The 9,264-nt window shown below is 38.5% G+C and overlaps 1 non-coding gene across 1 annotated transcript; it reads left to right on the top strand.

Moving 5' to 3' along the window:
* Positions 1-454: 454 nt before the first annotated feature.
* LOC148553155 (small nucleolar RNA R71) lies at positions 455-562 on the top strand. The gene has a single exon (XR_015892912.1). It is a non-coding gene; the product is annotated as a small nucleolar RNA R71 (small nucleolar RNA).
* The last annotated feature ends 8,702 nt before the right edge of the window (positions 563-9,264 follow it).

The following is a 9,264-nucleotide window of genomic DNA, read 5'->3' as shown; positions in this document are numbered from 1 at the left end:
GATCCTTCCATGAGAAATTTGGATGATTTCTCCATGATGAGTCATAGGTGTTTCCATAAGGTTCACCTAAGTAATTCACCTCTGCTATTGCAGGGTTCTCAGGATCATAAGCTTCTTCTTCATAAGAAGCCTCTTGAGTACTGTTGGATGCAGCTTGCATTCCATTCAGACTCTGAGAAATCATATTGACTTGCTGAGTCAATATTTTATTCTGAGCCAATATGGCATTCAGAGTATCAACTTCAAGAATTCCCTTCTTCATAGGCGTCCCATTATTCATAGGATTCCTTTCAGAAGTGTACATGAACTGGTTATTAGCAACCATGTCAATGAGTTCTTGAGCTTCTGCAGGCATTTTCTTTAGGTGAATGGATCCACCTGCAGAAGTGTCCAGTGACGTCTTTGATAGCTCAGATAAACCATCATAGAATATATCCAGGATGGTCCATTCTGAAAGCATGTCAGAAGGACACTTTTTGGTCAACTATTTGTATCTTTCCCAAGCTTCATAGAGGGATTCACCTTCTTTCTGTCTGAAGGTTTTAACATCAGCTCTAAGCTTGCTCAGCTTTTGAGGAGGAAAGTACTTGGCTAAGAAAGCCGTGACCAGCTTATCCCAAGAGTTCAGGCTGTCTTTGGGTTGAGAATCCAACCATAATCTAGCTCTGTCTCTTACAGCAAAAGGGAAAAGCATGAGCCTGTAGACTTCAGGATCTACTCCATTAGTCTTGACAGTATCACATATCTGCAAGAATTCAGTTAAGAACTGAAAAGGATCTTCAGATGGAAGTCCATGAAACTTGCAGTTCAGCTGCATCAGAGAAACTAATTGAGGTTTCAGCTCAAAGTTGTTTGCTCCAATGGCAGGAATGGAGATGCTTCTTCCATGTAAATTGGAATTAGGTGCAGTAAAGTCACCAAGCATCTTCCTTACATTATTATTATTTTCGGCTGCCATCTCCTTTTCCTGTTCGAAAATGTCTGAAAGGTTATCTCTGGATTGTTATATTTTAGCTTCTCTTAATTTTCTCTTCAGAGTCCTTTCAGGTTCTGGTTCTGCTTCCACAAGAATGTTCTTATCCTTGCTCCTGCTCATATGACAAAGAAGAGGGCACAGAAAAAAAATAATAATAATAGAGATCCTTTATACCACAGTATAGGGATCCCTGTGTGAGTAAAAGAAGAGGGGGGGACAAAGAATGTAATATAATGGAAGAAACACAACTGTGAGGATGGCAGAGATGTGAGATGAGATGTTAGTAGATGAATAAATAATTAGAATAAGATGAGAGAGAAGGAATTTTCGAAAATAATTTTTGAAAAAGAGTTAGTGATTTTTGAAAATAGTTTTTGAAAAATGTTAGTATTTTTCGAAAATTTTTAAAATCAAAAATAAAAATAAGAATAATTAATTAATTAAAAAGAAATTCTTGAAAAAGAGGGTAGATATTTTCGAAAATTAGAGAGAGAGAGTTAGTTAGGTAGTTTTGAAAAAGTTAAGAAACAAACAAAAGTTAGTTAGTTAGTTGAAACAAATTTTGAAAAGATAAGAAGTTAGGAGGTTAGAAAAGATATTTTGAAACCAACTTTTTGAAAAAGGTAAGATAAGAAGATATTTTAGAAATTAGTTTTGAAAAAGATTTGATTTTTAAAATCTCAATTAATGACTTGATTCATAAGAAATCACAAGATATGATTCTAGAACTTAAAGTTTGAATCTTTCTTAACAAGCAAGTAACAAACTTCAAATTTTTGAATCAAAACATTAATTGATTATGTTATTTTCAAAAATTATGATATAAAAATAAGGAAAAGATTTTTGAAAAATATTTTTGGAATTTTCGAAAATAACTAAGAATTTTGAAAAAGATTTGATTTTTGAAAAAGATTTTGAAAAAGATAAGATTTTCAAATTGAAAATTTGATTTGACTCATAAGAAACAACTTGATTTTAAAAATTTTTGAAAAAGTCAATCCAAATTTTCGAATTTGATGAGAGAAAATGGGAAAGATATTTTTTTGATTTTTGAAATTTTTATAATGAGAGAGAAAAACACTAAAAAGATGCAATGCATAAAATTTTTAGATCAAAACAATGAATGCATGCAAGAATGCTATGAATGTCAAGATGAACACCAAGAACACTTTGAATGTCAAGATGAACATCATAGACACAATTTTGAAAAATTTTTAATGCAAAGAAAACATGCAAGACACCAAACTTAGAATTCTTTAATGCTTTGGCACTAAGAATTCAAGAATGCATATGATAAACATGAAAAGACACAAAACAAAAAATCATCAAGATCAAACAAGAAGACTTACCAAGAACAACTTGAAGATCATGAAGAACACTATGAATGCATGAGAATTTTAGAAAAATGCAAGATGCATATGCAATTGACACCAAACTTATAACATGACTCAAGACTCAAACAAGAAACACAAAAATATTTTTGATTTTTTTTTTTGATTTTCTAATTTTTTTGGATTTTTTTTCGAAAATTATATGAAAAAGAAAAAATAAGGATTCCAAAATTTTTAACATGAATTCCAGGAATCTTGCATTCTTAGTCTAAAGCTTCAGTCCAGGAATTAGACATGGCTCACTAGCCAGCCAAGCTTTCAATGAAAGCTCCGGTCCAAAACACTAGACATGGCCAATGGCCAGCCAAGCTTCAGCATGTAATTCAGACATGACACGCCTGACATACTCATTTCCAAAGGAATTAGACATGGCTTTACAGCCAGCCAGGCTTCAACATGCTTCATGAAACACTAGAATTCATTCTTAAAAATTTTGAATAAAATTTTTGAAAACATTTTTATTTTTATTTTTTTTTTCGAAAACAGGTGAGAAAATTTTGAAATATTTTTGAAAAATTTTTGAAAAGGAAACAAAAAGAAAATTACCTAATCTGAGCAACAAGATGAACCGTCAGTTGTCCAAACTCGAACAATCCCCGGCAACGGCGCCAAAAACTTGGTGCACGAAATTGTGATGTCCAGGCTCAAACAATCCCTGGCAACGTGAGCAACTTGGTACGCGCAATCGTGATTACACTTTGATTATGTGAAATTCATGGCTCTTTCTTTCCTTGGCAATGGCGCCAAGAACATGGTGCCAATACCATGGTTCACAACTTCGATACAACTAACCAGCAAGTGCACTAGGTCGTCCAAGTAATACCTTACGTGAGTAAGGGTCGAATCCCACGGAGATTGTTGGTATGAAGCAAGCTATGGTCACCTTGCAAATCTCAGTCAGGCAGATATAAATTGAGAATGGTGTTTTCGAATATTAATTAATAAAATAGGGATAGAGATACTTATGTAATTCATTGGTGAGAATTTCAGATAAGCGTATAGAGATGCGTTTGTTCCTCTGAATCTCTGCTTTCCTGCTATCTTCATCCAATCAGTCTTACTCCTTTCCATGGCTGGCTTTATGCAAGGGCATCACCGTTGTCAGTGGCTACATCCCCTCTTCTCAGTGAAAAATATGCTCACATGCTCTGTCACAGCACGGCTAATCATCTGTTGGTTCTCGATCATGCTGGAATAGGATTCACCCTCCTTTTGCGTCTGTCACTAACGCCCAGCACTCGCGAGTTTGAAGCTCGTCACAGTCATTCAATCATTGAATCCTACTCAGAATACCACAGACAAGGTTTAGACTTTCCGGATTCTCTTGAATGCTGCCATCATTCTAGCTTACGCCACGAAGATTCTGATTAAGAGATCTAAGAGATATTCATTCTAGCTTATTTCATGTAGAACGGAAGTGTTTGTCAGGCACGTGTTCATAGGGGAGAATGGTGATGAGCGTCACACATAATCATCACCTTCATCACGTTCTTGGGTGCGAATGGATATCTTAGAAGCGAAATAAGATGAGTTGAATAGAAAACAGAAGTACTTTGCATTAATCTTTGAGGAACAGCAGAGCTCCACACCTTAATCTATGGAGTGTAGAAACTCTACTGTTAAAAATACATAAGTGATAGGTCCAGGCATGGCCGAGATGGCCAGCCCCCAAAACGTGATCACAGGATCAAAATACAATCCAGGATGCCAAATACAATAGTAAAAGGTCCTATTTATAATAAACTAGCTACTAGGGTTTACATGAGTAAGTAATTGATGCATAAATCCACTTCCGGGGCCCACTTGGTGTGTGTTTGGGCTGAGCTTGAGTGTTGCACGTGTAGAGGTCCTCCTTGGAGTTGAACGCCAGCTTTTGTGCCAGTTTGGGCGTTCAACTCTGGTTTTGGCTCCTTTTCTGGCGCTGGACGCTAGATTTGGGCAGAAAGCTGGCGTTGAACGCCAGTTTACGTCATCTATTCTTGGCCAAAGTATGGACTATTATATATTTTTGGAAAGCCCTGGAAGTCTACTGTCCAACACAATTGGAAGCGCGCCATTTCGAGTTCTGTAGCTCCAGAAAATCCACTTTGAGTGCAGGGAGGTCAGAATCCAACAGCATCAGCAGTCCTTCTTCAACCTCTGAATCTGATTTTTGCTCAAGTCCCTCAATTTCAGCCAGAAAATACCTGAAATCACAGAAAAACACACAAACTCATAGTAAAGTCTAGAAATGTGAATTTAACATAAAAAATAATGAAAACATCCCTAAAAGTAACCAGATCCTACTAAAAACATACTAAAAACAATGCCATAAAGCGTATAAATTATCCGCTCATCAATCACCCTTCTATGGTGTGTGCTGGAGGGTAAGGACCTGTATCTGCCTCGTTTCATTTGGCACTATATGGCCAGGGTCCATGTCAGAGGCACCCTCCATTTCCCTTACCTGGTCACCCAGCTAGGCCGTCGAGCTGACGTGCCTTAGGAGGATGCTGATGAGAAGCCACCTGCTGCAGACTGCAAGAAGATCATTTCTCACAGCAGGAACTTTCTGGCTTTAGGCTACAGACCTCCATTCCTTACTGCTTCTGATGAGACAGCCACACCTTCAGCTGCCTTTTCTTCTTCCACTACTGCACCTGCCCCACCCATTGCACCTCCAGCTGCTCCTGAGCCTATTTACCATTTGGTGCATTGACTCTTCGCCCGCTTGGATCGTATGGAGCGTCGCAACAAGCGACGCTATGAGCACGTCAAGTTGATGATCCGTTTCGGCGGCGACATCCCCTCCGAGCCTAACACCCCTTCTGATACATCTGAGGTGGAGGAGGACGATCACGAGGAGGAGACACCTACCCAAGCTGCACAGGCAGGACCAGAGCAAGCTGCACCACAGCAGGGGGAGCCACACCAGATACAGACCGCAGAGGCAGAGATTCCTATCCAGTCAGAGCCTCCTCTACAGCAGATAGATCCTCCTATGCTCATCCAGTCTGTAGATCCTCAGGCCACCACCGAGACTCCAGCAGCCCATCCTTCCGGAGATGACACCCCTTCACACCTAGCTTGAGTGAGCATCGAGGACGATGCTTTATTTTAAGTGTGGGGAGGTCGCCATCTCTGGCGCATTTTTTGGTGAACCACTACAGACTCTTTTATTTTATTTTGGTTATTTTTCTTTATTTTTATCTTTATTTTTATTTTTATCTTTCAGTACTTATACATTGTTCTTTTCATGTGTTTTTACCTTTATTTCTGCATTTTGCACCTTAGTTCATATTCTAGCCATTTAGTTTAGTTGCAATTCTAACTTATTAGTTATAGAATATGTAGATTAATTAGTATAGTTTACCCCTTTTAGCATATGATAGTTTGGTTTAAATTGAAAATAAAAAGGAAGTAAACTAGAGACTTTAACATAATCAAAACAATCCACACCTTGTATATACAGCATAACATGTTAGTTAGTTAACAACATTTCATCAAGGAGGAACACTAAAACTTTAAAGCCAATCAAAACAAAAAAATTCTTTTTTTACATTGAGAATAATGGGAACCCTTAATTTCTACTTGCATGACATGTATAACTGATATATGAATTTTGAGCTAGAGAACACACAGCCTGTGAGTTTTGAGCTTAATTGTATGGTTACATTCAAACCATAATTTTTATTCCTGTGTGTTTCGCCCTTCTTTTTATTCTGATGTTCTTTACTTTGTTTTAATCTATATGTCCAATATAGAATATAGATACATACTAAGAGATGATTGAGGCCATTGCTTGAAATATTTGCTCACTTATCCCAAATTAGCCTACCTTTTTACATCACCCTTGTTAGCCCCCTTGAGCTTTTTAATCCCCTCTTGTTCTATAAACCACATTACTAGCCTTAAGCAAAAAAAACAAAAAAAAATCCCAAGTTGAATCCTTGGTTAGCTTAAGATAGAAATTGTGTATTGTTTAAGTGTGGGGAACTTTATGGGAACATGGATGATAGAAACAAAGGTGGAAAGTTAAAAAGAATAAAGATGTTTCAAAATAAAAATTTGGGGAGCATGCTCATGTGAAATCAAAACAATTGAAATACCATGTGCATTAAAAATTTTTTTTTTCGGTATTTAATTAAAGGGATACAAAAAAAAAAAAACTCCCCAATTGCAAAATAAAAAGAATCAATGCACATGGGATAAAATTTAAGTTAATGCATGAGCTTGCAATACAAAGTGAGAAAATCTGGACAATTAGGTTAAGAAGCTTTGAATTACAAAATATGTATGTTAGGTGAGATCTTAAACTAATCAAGGATTCACTTATTAGCTCACTTAGCCTTATACATATACCCTTACCTTTACCTTGGCCCCATTACAACCTTGAAAAAGACCTCATGATTTTTGTATGACTGTTGTTCCGAGGGTTACCTGAAACTGTAGGTCGATCTTGGACGAGATCTTCTGTGCTGGTCGGAACCGATGTGTCCGGCTGATGAATGGTGACCGGAGCTGGTACGTCCGACTTGTTTGGACTTTGAACGTGCTGCTGATCCTCTGTCACCGAAGGGTGGGGGGTACCTGCAAGAGACTCCGATGCTTAAGTTAGCATGGGTATTAAACAGGTGTTATGTAGAATCAGAGTATGAGTTATACCTGGGTGCTCCAGTGTATTTATAGTAATGTGGGCTAACCTTTCGGGTAAGATAAGTTAGTTACTTTATCTTATCTTATCTTATTTTGAGTGAAGTCAGCTTATCTTCAAGGGAACCGCCTTTATCTCTATAGGCTTGAAGTGCCTTTGGATTTAGGTCATGTTCCTCCATTTGGGCCCTTTACTGGGCTCTTTTGTTGACACGGCCGAGTTCTTTAAGAAGAAGTCGGTCCGCTCGACCTGAAGAGGCCGGTCGCTTTATCATTGATCATTCCGGGTCGGATAGCTTGACCCAGGGTATGAACAGTGCCCCTGCTTGAGCTCGGTCTTCTTTGTCGAGGTCGAGTCCTTGACTTCAGTCCTTTTTGAAGCCGAACTCAAGCATTTTTGTCGATTCCTTCGTAGTAGCTTTTGAATGTAGAATGTTTTTCCTCAAAAAGCGTGCACTTTTGTATTAGCGCTTTGTTCTGGGGAACGTGCGAGGGTTTAATACCATAATTAATTGGCATTTAATTGCCCCGTTTCCCTTAAACTTCTTTATTTTTGAATTTCATACTCAGGAAACGGTTTCCCTTCTTCGCTCTTTTCGTAACTTCTTCGCAATTTCTTCCTTTGTTCTCTTACTCTCCGCTTTTCGCCCATATTTCTGTTTTCCTTGCGTTGCGGCGTTGCTTGGCGTTTTTCTGGGTAGCTTTCATTTCTGCGTCTCTTCCTTCCCTTGAAGCTTCTTTCTTCTCCAAGTTAGTTTCACTCGCATTTTTCTTCTTCTTTTGTCGCTTTGATTTTATGATGGAGTTTTGATTTTGCTTTTAAGGAAAGTTTGTATCTTTTCTGTTTTTTGTCGCTCCTATTTGAAATGTGTGTTCCGGGAGTTTCTTTCCTCTTCTGCATGATCCTTTTTGCTTTCCTGTTGCTTGATACTTTTTGGGGCTTTGCATGTTTGTGAGTTGCGTTTTTGATGATTCGTGTTTCGATGTTGATGCTTGTTCTCTGCTGATTTTTCGCTTTATTTCGAGAAAGTTTGCGCCTTTTGCTGTTTTTCTGCCTTGGCCTTTTTTGGAACTTCTGATAAACTGTAGGAGGGTGGACCTTTTGCGTTTTTGCTTCCTTTGTTTTTCTTTCTGTATTTTATTTTGATGAGTGCCGGGATGTAGGCTGTAGAAGTAACTTGAAAGTCCTTGTTTGTTTACTGCCTCCAAGGGATGCCCCAAGGGCTTTGGTTTAAGTCTTGGGGTTTTCCTTTCCTGTTTGTTTGTCTGTCGAGTTGTTTTGCCCCTCATCCGAGATGTTTTGTTAGTAATCCACTCTTCTTTTCTTTTGTAGGATTTAGTTGACCTCATGTCTTCCCGAAATAACGTTGTAGAGATGCCTTCCCAGGTTCCCGCGGGTATGGCCGACTGGGTGGACTCCATGGTTCTCATGTGTGTCTCGTTGGTTGATTCTGATTTTTGTGCTCAGCTTAGGTAGTTTCATAGTGTCTATAGTAATTCTGGAGATGAGAAGAACTATGAACTTGTCCCCCCCTCTTCTGACGAGAGAGTCTACTTTTTAACTCGGGTTGTTGATGGTCGCCCTTTCTTTTATGCTTATGATTTTTTCTTTAGTCAGCTGGGTATCACCCTTCCTTTTACCAAATTTAAAGCCGATCTGTTATGGTCTTGTAATGTTGCCCCTTCTCAACTTCACCCCAATTCCTGGGGTTTTATTAAAATTTTCCAATTACTGTGCGATGGTTTTGGTATTCCTGCTTCCCAATCTCTCTTTTTCTATCTGTTTGTCTTGACTAAGCCCGGTGTGGTAAAAAAGAAGTCAGCTTGGGTCTCCTTTCGTTCTACCCAAGGAAAGAAGGGTTTTTCCATGTTTGACGAGTCGTTCCGTGATTTTAAAAACTACTTTTTCAAGGTCCGAGCTGTTGAAGGAGCTCGGCTCTTTTTTCTGGATGAGAATGACGAACCTGCTTTTCCCTTGGAATGGCAAAAAGACATGAGGGTCTCCCGGTATTCGTGGGAAATGTTGGATGAGGCTGAGCGAGCCTTTGTGACTATCTTGGAAGAACGCTAGGGTCAACCTCCCCATCTTGACACAAAGAAATTTCTAACCAATCCTTCTCTTCTTCAAACTGAACTGGGTATCTTGTGTTTCTTTTATTATCTTGTTTATGTTGCTTGTAGCTGTCTTTTCCGACTTATCTGACTTGTAGCTGAATTTTCTGTTTTGCTTGCAGAGGCAATGAAGAATAATGAAGCTATGAAAGC

Source organism: Arachis ipaensis, chromosome B7 (genome assembly GCF_059453495.1).
Source record: "Arachis ipaensis isolate K30076 ecotype BB chromosome B7, ASM5945349v1, whole genome shotgun sequence".
Lineage (NCBI taxonomy): Eukaryota > Viridiplantae > Streptophyta > Magnoliopsida > Fabales > Fabaceae > Arachis > Arachis ipaensis.
Note: the sequence above shows the minus strand (reverse complement) of the source record. Positions and strands in the feature narration are given on the sequence as shown.